We start from the raw sequence: 12,861 nt of genomic DNA, 5'->3' as shown, positions 1-12,861 counted from the left end.
GAGCACCAGGATTCTCTTATGAATATCCAAACTGATTAAAAGCAGAGTCTCAAAGAGATATTTGTACAGCTATGTTTGTAGCAACATTATTCACAATAGCCAAAAAGTGGAAACAACCCAAACTTCCATCAAAGGATGAATTAAAATATGACATATATACACATTAGAACATTGAGACTTAAAAAGGAGGGAGATTTTGATGCATATTACAAGACTCATTAATCTGAGGACATTATGTTAGGGGAAGTAAGGCAGGTACAAAAGGACAGTTATTGTTTGATTCCATTTATATGAGGTACTTCAAGTTGTTAAGTTCAGAGAAACAGAAAGTAGTATCATGGTTGCCAGCCGCTGGGGAGAAAGAGATATTGGTACTTGATACTTAATGGGTATGAAATTTCAGTTTTGCAAGACAAAAAAGATCTGGAAATTGTTTGTACACAATGTGAATATGCTTGACATACTGCAGTATGCACTTAAAAATGGTTAATATGGTCAATTTTATGTGCATTTTACCACAATTAAAAATTTTCATAATGTAGAAAGGAAAATAGCATGTAAATATTATAGCAAAAAACCCTTTTTCACTTGTGATTTTTTTTTCTGTTTTGTCCCCATGTGTTTTTTTTTTTTGTTTGTTTGTTTTTTGTTTTTTGTTCTTTCTTTATTTAGGGGAAATTTTACAAAAGCTACTCAGTGATATGAAGAGGTCAAGGAATCTTATTTTGTTATCACATAGTTGATTTGTTTGTACTTTGATAGGTATTTGGAAAACCCCCAATATATAATATATAGATTTTGACATTCACCTTAGGGCTCTGATTTTATGGCAATTGATGACATCTCTGTGAATGTAGGGAAGCTACTGGATCATTTGAAGAGTGGGATCTTGTCCACTAGGAGCAGTATTTTTTTTTCCCCTAGTGCCTAAACACTTGTGTCTATGTTATTAAGTTTTCATTAAATCTAGTCTTCCTAACGATGGCAAACAGGTAAACTTTTCATGTAGATCTTTACAAGGTGAAAATATGTTCTCGGATGACTTCTATGCTTTTAGATTTTTTTTAAAAGAAATGTGAAGTCATTAACTGATGAGAAAATTATTTGCTGGGAGGAAGGTGAAGACCCGAAACTCTGAAACTTAGGCCAAATGAGATGTGGTTGAGTTACATTAGGGAAGTATAAAACTGGTGGGTTTTTTTGGTCCTTACGTATCACAGAATCTTTTCAACATGAAGGTGTACAATAGTTAAGTCTTTATTCCAGAACACACTTCTATGGTAACAAGTTTCACCTATTACATTTTTATTACCTGTATATATTATTTCTGATTATTCTTTACGCATTTGTGCATGAGATCTAGATATTTTTATACCTATGACAAAGAAAAATGTGTCACTTTATCTTCTTGTATTCATCCAAATGAAAAATTAAATTAACAAGAAGAAATGTGCCTACACATTTCCGTATTCATAAATTACCTTACCTTTTCACTAAGTTTATGGAGCTACTCCCTACCTAGTAAATTATTTGGTTATGCTATCTTATCATTAGTGCTGGTTAGTATTAATAAGATAACTAACTCTTCGACATCATTCAAAAAGTTGAAATTTGAGTGAAAGTTAAATATTCTTGGCAGATAATATGAAGGTGATAAAAGACTCTTCACTCTGACAATGGCATTCTTTCAGAATTTAAATCACTTTGACCTCTTTTTCAGGATTTCAAATTGTAAAACTCCATAAAATTTTTTTATCTGGCCAAGAACTCTATCAGCAAAATGCATCCCCATCTTCAACTGTCAGGTAATTTATGATCTAATATTAGAGCAAGAGATATTTAAAAATAAATGGATATCTTTTCCTACCAAGTGCACAAGACATCTTCTCATCTGACAAATTTAAAATTGATATTTATCAACATGAGGGAAATATGGCAAGATACCAAAGTTTAAATTCACTCTATTCTATGAACCTACAGTATAATGAGCTGTCATGCGTGTCAAAAGCAATCACTGCCTGAATTTCTACAGTCTTTGAACTTGGGGAAAGGTCCTTTTTACTGTTTTCATTTTCCATTTTCACCAACCCCCATTTTTTTTTTTTTTTTAGGTTCTAGATATAAGTTTTAACAACACAGAGTATAAGGGGGGAAAAAAAAAACAACCTCAGAATATTAGAATATTTGATGTAGTCTAAAAGTTAAATGTACTCCTCCCATGACTATCCCAGTCTTACTTTTTATACTTCCTTTAGATACACTGCATATTGCAATTTGTATTGCATGATTGAAAAGTTAGGAAATGTGACCCTTTATAAGTAACCCATTATTTAATTTTTGTTTAATTTTAATCTAATAACTATCAGTGGAGCAGCATATTATTTTCTAAGCAAGTAGACTGCCTAAGAATACACTGTTAACTCCATCGACAAATGCAACTTGAGGGGGGTATTTACAATTACAGGATTCTTTAATATTGAAATGTTATTTCGTATAGAAAGCTTTTGTTCTTATATTATTTTAAAAACATGAAAGGCAAGCCATAAAATAACATTTGCCCAAATGAATGCAGTAGATTATATAATTTCTCATGAGGTTAATAGATATCAAAGTGAAAATTGTAGCAGTCCATTAAGTTTAGGAATGAGGAAATGAATTTTTTTACACATAGTTTTTATTTTATGTCATTTTAAAATGCATAGAAGTATAGACATGTATAGAAGTATAGACATGTATAAGAATGATATAACAAGTATCAGTGTGCCCACCATTGAAATTTAAGAAATAAAATAATAAAAACAGCTTTGAAATTTCCTGGGTAATGCTCCCTAATTTCTACTTTAATTATTCTCTTCAGTCTACCCCATTTGAAGCAAATACTTTCCAGAATGTGTATGTGTCATCTACATAAATTTCTTTACAGATCCATGCTACATTTGTTTATAAATAAGAATATAGTATCATTCTGTATGTTTACAAGCTATTGGTGCCTATTGTTTCCATCATTTGGGGCATTCTGACCTCTATCCAGGAATATAGCTTATACCATGTCATAAATATACTAGGATATATTAAAAACTGTTACGTTGATTAACATTCAAGTCGTTTTCTTTTTTTTTGAAACAAACAGCCCTGATCACATTTTTTGACCCCTTCATCCTGGGGCACAGATGTGAGAGTTTCTGTAAAATATATACTTGGGAATACAATTGCCATTTTGTAGAGTAAGTATTTTATAAAATATACCCGATATTGCCAAATCTGTCCAAAATTTGAAATAATTTGCAATTGAAACATTGTATTTCCCTTTTTCTACATATTTTATAATACTTGATATTATCATACCTTACCGGTTCTCATTGGAAGATAATCTTGCCCCTTGGGTACATGGCAATATCTGGTGTTTTTTGTTTTTTGTTTTGTTTGTTTTTTTTCAGTTTGTTTGTTTGTTTATTTGTTCATTTGTTTTTCCTAGGGTGGTCCCTAAAAGTTTTACTGGAGTGTGTTTGACAAAATACTTAAAATGTAAAATTTACTATTTTAATAACGTAAGAATATAATTCTGTGGTATTGACAGTATTCACATTTTGGTACAACTACCATCACAATTCATCTCCAAAATTTTTTAACCTTCTTAAATTGAAACTGTATACCCATTAAACACTAACTCATCACAACCCACCCCAGCATTGCCTGGAAACTACCATTCTACGTTCTGTCTCCATAAATTTGACTACTCAGAGTATCTCTCAGTCCCTTGTAGAATCAAACAGTAATTGTCCCTTTTTTCCTGGCTTATTTTACTTAGCATAATGTGCTCTGGTTTTTTCTTGTTACATGCATCCGAATCTCCTTCTTTTTTAAGCTGAATAATATTCTATTCTGTGAACCTATCACATTTTGTTTATTCATTTACCTGTCAATGGACATGCATGTTGTTTCCACCTTTTGGCTGTTGTGAATAATGCTTTTTACCAATATGGGTGTACAGATACCTGTTTAAGTCCCTACTTTCCATTCTTTTGGTATATATTCAGAAGTGAAATTGCTAGATCATCTAGTCATTCTGTTTTTCAGGAACCACCATACTGTTCATCAAAGTGTCTTCACCATTTTACATCCTATAAGAAGTGTACAAATAAGAGCACCTGGGTGACTCAGTGGATCAAAGCCCCTGTCTTTGGCTCAGGTCATGATCCCAGGGTCCTGGGATCAAGCCCCGTGTCAGGCTTTCTGCTCAGCAGGAAGCTGGCTTCCCCCCTTCCCACCACTGCTACTTGTGATCACTGCCTACTTGTGATCTCTGTCAAATAAATAAATAAAATATTTTAAAAAATAGAAGTGTACAAATATTCTAATTTCTCCATATTCTTACTAACACTTGTTATCTTATCTTCTTCCTCCTCCAATTCTCTACCTCTTCTTCCTCCTCCTCCTCCTTCTTTAATGGCCATCATTATGTGAAGATTATGATTGTCACAACCTGAGGGGTGTTACTGACATCCTGTAGGTAGAGTTCAGGGATACTTACAAACATATCTTACAACACATGTTGTCACCCAGGCTCCACAACAAAGAATGCCCAGCTTGAGGTGTTAATAGTGCCAAGGATGAGGAACCTTCATAATATTAAATTATTTTTTAGTAAACTCTTGGCTGTAAAGTGGCCCATCTCACTCTATATGAAGATATATGTATTATCTGATATTCATTATAAAATAATTGCCAATTTCATCTAAACTTTTACTGGGGAATTTGAGTTACATTTTGATTAAATTTGTCAAGCTAACCTTTATGATTCAAGTTTTTATCTAATCACTAATAAAAATCTGCTGTAATTTATGTCTATTTTTTGTTTATAATGCTAATCCATGTAGTTATCCTTTTTCTTCAGCCATGTCACAAATTTAAGAAACATGAACTGTCCCTTCATCCTTTTCCCAATTGTATAGTAGTATTTTTGGCATTTATTTCATATTTATATATTTGTATATATTACCATTTTCTGTAGATAATTATAAAGGTTGATTAATATATTTTTTTCATCCTTGCCTCTTATTTTTGACATATTCAGATATAATTTTCTTTTGTATTAAATTATATCTTTAAATTTCACCCAGGATTAGTAAGGACGCATCTTGCAAGGCATTCAGGAGAGACAGATTCCATATAATTGAATGACAGTCATGCTGACAGCAGCTTTTCACACACAATAATAGAAACCAAAATACAATGGTATAATCTAGTTAAGGTCTTAAAGAAAATAACTGAAGCTGGAATTCCATACCCAAGTACACTGTCAATTATAGTGAAGATAGACTAAATACATTTCAAATACAATGAGAGTATACTACTAATAGTTCTTCCCTCTAGATATTCAACATGAAAGAAAATGAAACTAAAAGAAGGAATATGGTATAAGAAGCAATAGTGAAAAAGAAACCAATAGTTCAGTTTTTTGTTTTTGTTTTGTTTTTTATCCTTCTAGTTTACCCTACTAGTTACTCAGTGCGCTTTTCAATATAGCAACAAATACTTTTCTTTAATTCTGGGAAAATCTTAACCATTACACAAGTGTTCTACTTTTTTGGTATTAAATTAACAATTTAAGTCCTTTAACCTCTCTTATTTCTTTTTCTTATATTCTAACTGTGCATACTTCTTAGCATCCTATTCCCCATTACTAATTTCCTTGTTGTCTTTTTTTAAATGTTCCCTATTATATGCTTATTTTCTATTTGATTATTTTGAGATTTATTTTATTTCTTACCTTTTGCTTTCTGTACCCCCACCAGAATACAAAAATTTGTTTCGACTGATGAACGTATGGCAACACATTATAATCACTAAAAGTCCGTAGTTGACATTGTGGTTCACTCTTGGTGTTGTATGTTCTGTGGGTTTAGATAAATGCATAATACTATGTACCCATCATTAGGGAAAATAAAAAAGTGTTGTCACTGTCCTAAAAATTCTCCATGCTCAGCCTATTCATCGCTTTTCACTCCCACAGTCCCTAGAAACTATTGACTTTTTACTGTCTCTGTATTTTTCCTTCACCAAAATATCATATAGTTGGAATCATACAGTATATACCCTTTTGAGACTGGCTTCTTTAAGTTAGTAATATGCATTTAAGATTCCCTTAAATCTTTTTATGGCTTGGTAGCTCATTTATTTATAATACCTAATAAGATGCCATTGTCTGGAGGTATCTTCTGGGCACACAATACAAGGATGGTTCCCTGTCCTTCACGTGGTGCTTTTTTTTTTTTTTTAAAGATTTTATTTATTTATTTGACAGAGAGAGATCACAAGTAGGCAGAGAGGCAGGCAGAGAGAGAGAGAGGAGGAAGCAGGCTCCCTGCCGAGCAGAGAGCCCGATGCAGGACTTGATCCCAGGACCCTGAGATCATGACCTGAGCCGAAGGCAGCGGCTTAACCCACTGAGCCACCCAGGTGCCCCAACGTGGTGCTTTTTATCCACATCTCAGATGAGGCAGCTATTTGCTACCACAAATGTGCGTTGATGATCAGAATTTTTTGGATTCCCATCCTTGGATGCCTGACAAACATAGAACATACACCCTTGATACTGTTCTCATGCTTTAGACCTGAGTTTTGGGTTCAAGCCTCCTTGTGGTTTCTGTGGCTTCTCATTTCAGTCACTTCTTGGTCCAACATTCCCTTTTTGGGGGGAAGGTTATTGCCAACTCTTTTTTGCTTCTGATATCAGCTACAAATATAATTGATTTTTATTTTTTTATTTTTTTTAAAGATTTTATTTATTTGTTAGAGAGAGAGAGAGATACAGAGCACAGGGAGACAGAGAGGCAGGCAGAGGCAGAGGGAGAAGCAGGCTCCCTGCCAAGCAAAGAGCCCGATGTGGGACTCGATCCCAGGACGCTGGGATCATGACCTGAGCCGAAGGCAGCCGCTTAAACAACTGAGCCACCCAGGCATCCCTATAATTGCTTTTTAGAATGTTTTATTAGTAGATATGCCTTCACTGTCTCTGTGTTCAGACCACCATGCTCTGTACAAGCCCCCTTCCTCATTTATTTTTTGCTTATTTACATGGGCAGAATTCTCTTGTATAATGGCCTGACCGAAGTTTATATATTTAATAACTGATGGATCTAAAATTCTAATTTAAATTTCTTGGCTCATTGTTGAGTGATTTTGATTTTCTATACACACACTAAGTACTTTCTTTAACCAATTTTTATGTTTTTCAAGAAAAAAAAGGACACATTATACTCTTTCATGGAATTTCAGATTGAATTCACATACATAGTGTTTTTTTTTTTAAACATACGGGATTTTGCTTGTACAATGCTTGTCAGACACCATTTGCCTTGGCATTTTAACCTCTTGATTAGTTTTAAACAGAAAGATCATTTAATATGTAGTCTACAATGGACTGAATGTTTATGTTCCCTCCCCCCAGGTTTATATGTTGAAACCCTAGTCCTAATGTGATGATGTAGATAGGGTGTTTGGGAGGTAATTAGGTCAAGAAGATAGAGCTTTCATGAATAAGATAAATGCCCTTTAAGAAAAAGCTTGAGAGTTAACTAGTTCTTTACGCACTCTGTGAAGATAGACAGCTATCTGTAACTCAAAAGAGGGCCTTCACCAGGACCTAAGTTGACACCCTGCTCTCCCTGATCACAGACTTCTAACATCCCAAACTATGAGGAATAAATTTGTTTTTGAGAAGCAACCCAATTTGTGGCATTTTGTTAAAGCTGCTTGAGTTGACTAAGATACTTTGGTTTTTATGATATATGAGGAACTAATTTTCTTTTAATTCAGAATATACTTGAGGAAAAAAATATAAAGTGAAAATTTTCATTTTTGCCAAATCCATTTGAAGAATGGTAAGAATTACTGTACATATAGTATTTTGAAAGTCAATATTTTTAGATGCATTAGACTGTTGGGCCCCAAGAGGCTAAGATGGCGCCGGGTGGCCTTCTCTTCCCGATCGGGAACCCACATGGCCCACCACAAAGGCGCCAAAGTGGCGGTTTCGGTTTCCCATCAGTTTCATTTCCCACGAGCCTCCACCCCCTCCAGGGCGTGTCTCTCCCAACTCCCGCCGACGTGGCACATCCCCATTGGCCCCCACTTTGCTGACCTCACTTCCCTTCCCTCACCCCATATAAGCCTCTGCCCTGCTCAATAAAGCGAGATCCTGCTTCGACAGACCTCCCGATCTCTGCGCGTTCTGGGTTCGCAACACTCGCCATCCCGCTCACCCCTAGTGGGGGTCTCCGCCGGCCGGCGACGCGCCCCACATTAGACAACCAATAAAATATATGTGATAGCAGCAATCCAGTAAACAAATAACAATGACAACAACAACATTTTTGTTTTAAACAGAAATCAACTACACAGATTTGTGTATAGTTGAGAAATGTGTGCCTGATTCCCCAGAGAAAATATTACATCACATTTTGTCATTTCATTGAACTTACTCCCACAAAGCTTCTTTTGACTTTTGTACAGAAGGCAAAAATTGTTGTTATGAAACCTCAGTGAATGATACTGTTGAATTTGTAAGATTTCACCTGGGGACTTAAAGCTAGCAATAATAAGGTTTCAAGACAGATTGTCTTACTACAGCCAGGTCAGTAACTTGGACATAAAGTCAACCAAAAAATAATGCAAAAGTAATTCTAAATGAAAGTTAAAACAGGAATATAGGAAATTGGTTGTTGTGTCTTTTAGAAATATAAAAAGGAAAGAAATAATAAACAATGAAGAAAAAAATACTTTAGAAGAGAATAATAAAACTGAAAAATGGAAGTTATTGTATTGTAACTTGAATCAAATAATAGAAAAAAATTATTATTTTTTTTGTAGATTTTATTTATTTATTTGTCAGAGAGAGAGAGAGAGATCGAGAGAACACAAGCAGGCAGAGTGGCAGGCAGAGACGGAGAGAGAGAAACAGGCTCCCTGCTGAGCAAGGATCCCAAGGTGGGACTCAATCCCAGGACCCTGGGATCATAACCTGAGCCGAAGGCAATGGCTTTACCAACTGAGCCACCCAGTCATCCCCCCAAAATTTCTTAATCAGAGTCTCTTCCTTAGTCAATTATTCAATTAACATTTGCTTGTCTGTTTTGCCCTACACATGCTTGAGTGTGTGCACATGTAGTTTATTGTCTGTATTTATAAGGGTAGTGTTTGGTATGCATAGTGTATGTGATGTAAAGATGTATTGGTGAACATACCCCTATTCAATCAATGTGTCAGCAAAGCCTAGATACATTACCCTTCAATGAATATATATTGAACTTTAATAAATAAGTGAATACATATAGGGATAAGGTTGGAAACTACCATATATCCAAGAACCATAATTATTTTCAAAAAGAAATAGTTTATTTTGCTTACAGTTTTCAACTTTGGCAAGGCAGTTGGGGGAAACGCCTCTGTGCACTGAGTAGCATCAGTTGGGGTGGACCAACGCTTGGCAGAATGCAGGATTCATATAAAGGTTCACAAATGTATGTGCCTGGCAGTTGATGCTCATGGTGAGCTAGGAACTCATCTACAGTTCTGTGTTAAAAAACCTACACATGACTTTTTTAACCACCTGCCCAGAAACTGTGCTGTCTATTATGTTTAAAAAAATCCAAATAAAGTGCATGCCACATATTTATAATATTACATTTATAGTGCAAATGAACCCAAATGGAAGAATTATTTTCTTTATTTCTTTTTTCTTTTTTTAATTTTTTTTATTATGTTCAGTTAGCCAATGTATAGTACACCATTAGTTTTTGATGTAGTGTTCAATGATTCATCAGTTACATGTAACACCTAGTACTCATAATAGCATGTGCCCTCCTTAATACCCATCACCCTGTTAAGCCCTCCTCCCAGTTCCCTCCCCTCAGAAACTCTCAGTTTGGGGCACCTGGGTGGCTCAGTGGGTTAAGCCTCTGCCTTCATCTCAGGTCTTGATCTCAGGGTCCTGGGATCGAGCCCCACATTGGGCTCTCTGCTCAGCGGGGAGCCTGCTTCCTCCTCTTTCTCTGCCTGCCTCTCTGCCTACTTGTGATCTCTGTCTGTCAGATAAATAAATAAAATTCTTAAAAAAAAAAAAAGAAACCCTCAGTTTGTTTCCCAGAGTCCATAGCAATTGCACTACTAGGTATTTACCCCAAAGATACAGATGTAGTGAATTATTTGTCTTTATTTCTTAATTGAGCCTTTAGAATACTTTTTAAAGATATTGTTATATAGCACTGTATTACCTACACCATGAGGGTTTTTTTTTAATTTATCATTAAAGGTGCTATATAAAATCTTCTTTATTAAAACATGCAACTAGAGGGTATTATGCTAAGCAAAATAAGTCATTCAGAGAAAGACAATTCTATGATTTCACTCATATGTGGACTACAAGAAACAAAGCATAGGAGAAGGGAAGGAAAAATAAAACAAGATGAGATCAGAGAGGGAGAAAAACCATAAGAGACTCTTAATCATAGAAAACAAACTGAGGGTTGCTGGAGGAGAGGAAAGTGGGGGGATGGGGTAATTGGGTGATGGACATTATGGAGGGCACATGATAGAGTGAGCAGTGGGTGTTATATGAGATTGATGAATCACTGAACTCTACCTCTGAAACTAATAATCTATATATTAAATTAAAAACATACAATATGACATTTATAAATATACATTTGAAAGAATCATAAAAAGTTAGCATTTTTAAAATAGTTAGGTTTTTTGTAGCTAGTTTCCTCATCTTATAAATAAGACTTGGAATAATATGACTTTTTTTTAGCTTTAATGACTAAAGCTACATAAATTGCATTAACAGGAAAAATTCACTTACATTAAATTAAAACATTGTGGTATTTGACTACTTTTCCCCTTAAAAATGTATGTCTAGGTTGTGTGCTTAGCAACTAACAGCTCTAAGTACCTTTCCTACATTTTCTTTTGTTTTTTTTTATTTGTTTTTTTGTTTTGTTTTGTTTTTTTGTTTTTTGTTTTTTATTAAACAGATGTCTTCAATTTAATGCAAGAAAACATTTTACTGTTGTACAATCATGTTCTGGTGGTTTGATTGTTTATAGGATATTCCAAAATAAAAGGACTCTGGAAGGTTTTCATTGAGGATAAATTGCCATAATATGATACAAACTATGCTTCTCTATGATAATTACAATGCAAAGTTTCCATTCAGTACAGCATATATAATAATGTAATTTAGTTTAACATAGTTGACCCTATTTTTTAACACTTCCATTGTTTAAAAATACACATGGAAAAAAAAATCCTGTATGCTTACAATGCACCTAGAGCTTTTTTATAATAACCTTTTTTTTTGTTTACTTGTTTGTTTTGGATTCTTTAAATATATGTTATTCTCATTTAGTGCCCTCTTTAACCAGAATCTCATTACTGCTTCATTTTTTAAATAACATTTTATTTAGGTATTTTCCATATATTGGTCCTGCTAAAATAGAATATAGCATCTTTCATATGGTAGAAACCAACAAGGAAACTTTCCTTTAATTCCCTTTTTACACTTTATGGTAAGTAGCAGGGGGGGGGGAAATGCATTTATAGATCATTTCTAGGCAAAATTGTGAAGCTAACGACCAACCTATTTCTACCTATGTGCCATCTCTTTATTTTACTAGAAATGGGAATCATGGCCTCTTGAAAAGAAAAAAAGTCCCCATTCTGCATTTAGCTGTATTCATATATTGCATTTCTGTATTTTTTTGTTTGTATTGTAAAAAAATCACATAATAAACAATGTTGTGATGTTAAAAAATGTATGTCTATAAAAACTCAGAATAAAACTTTATTTTCTTTATTAATTATTAAATTCATGACAAGAGCAGGATCATAAAGTAGTGTTGTCATCATCCACAGATAAATGGATAGTCTCCCAACCAAAAGTTGTTTCAACTATTGAACCTGATGATGCCACATGGACACATCAAGAGGGTACAAAAGTTATTACTGGACTGGGGCTCCTGGCTGGCTCAGGTGGTTGAGCATGAAACTCATTATCTTTGGGTGGTGAATTCAAGTCCCACATTGGGTGTGGAGCCTATTTAAAAAATAAATTTAAAAAATAATAAGAAAAGACAGGTTGTTACTGAAACAAGGGGTCTTTCTGGGGGACACAGGTAGCTCCCAGGTAGGTCTGAAAATGGATCAAGAGTAGAAAAAGATTAGCTTGGGATTTTTTCTGGCTGTTAGGGAGTGGGGCAGGGGTGAAGTTTTCCCTGTGTAGGGGCAAAAGGAAGGAACACCTGGAATTTATTAGCAGCTTGCGTAAATGGGGAAGAGGAAACTGTAAAGCTTAAAAATAATCAGCAAATGTAAAAAAAAAAAAAAAAGAAAATTCTAGTCAGACCCTTTAATACAAGTAGACACCTGATCTTTTTATATATCGTATGCATACTTTTTCTAGATGACATAAAGTGGAGGGCCCTCAAAAATCCTTGACTTCAGAACACAAGTAAAAATCATCTCATGCTGAATCATCTCACTTGTATAAGTACCTGAAGTACTGAGTAGCCTCTTCCACTGTCTCGCATCATCACTGTAGTGCCACCCCCCTGATTTAACACATGGTCTCATTTAATCATCAGAAGGACTTTTGAATTTGGCACTTTACAGGCTATGCAAATGGAAATTGGAAACATTGGTAATATTTGGTAATATAGAATTTGCAAATGTTTCAGGTTGTATTTTTGGCAAATACTAGTAATCGATAACGTAGAAATACAGGTGATATACTTGGAGAAAAAACTGATATTGGTTGGTAGATGAAATAAAAATATAATTAAAATAACAAATATGATTTCAAAA

Source organism: Mustela nigripes, chromosome 12 (assembly GCF_022355385.1).
Source record: "Mustela nigripes isolate SB6536 chromosome 12, MUSNIG.SB6536, whole genome shotgun sequence".
NCBI lineage: Eukaryota > Metazoa > Chordata > Mammalia > Carnivora > Mustelidae > Mustela > Mustela nigripes.
This window is presented reverse-complemented; position numbering follows the sequence as displayed.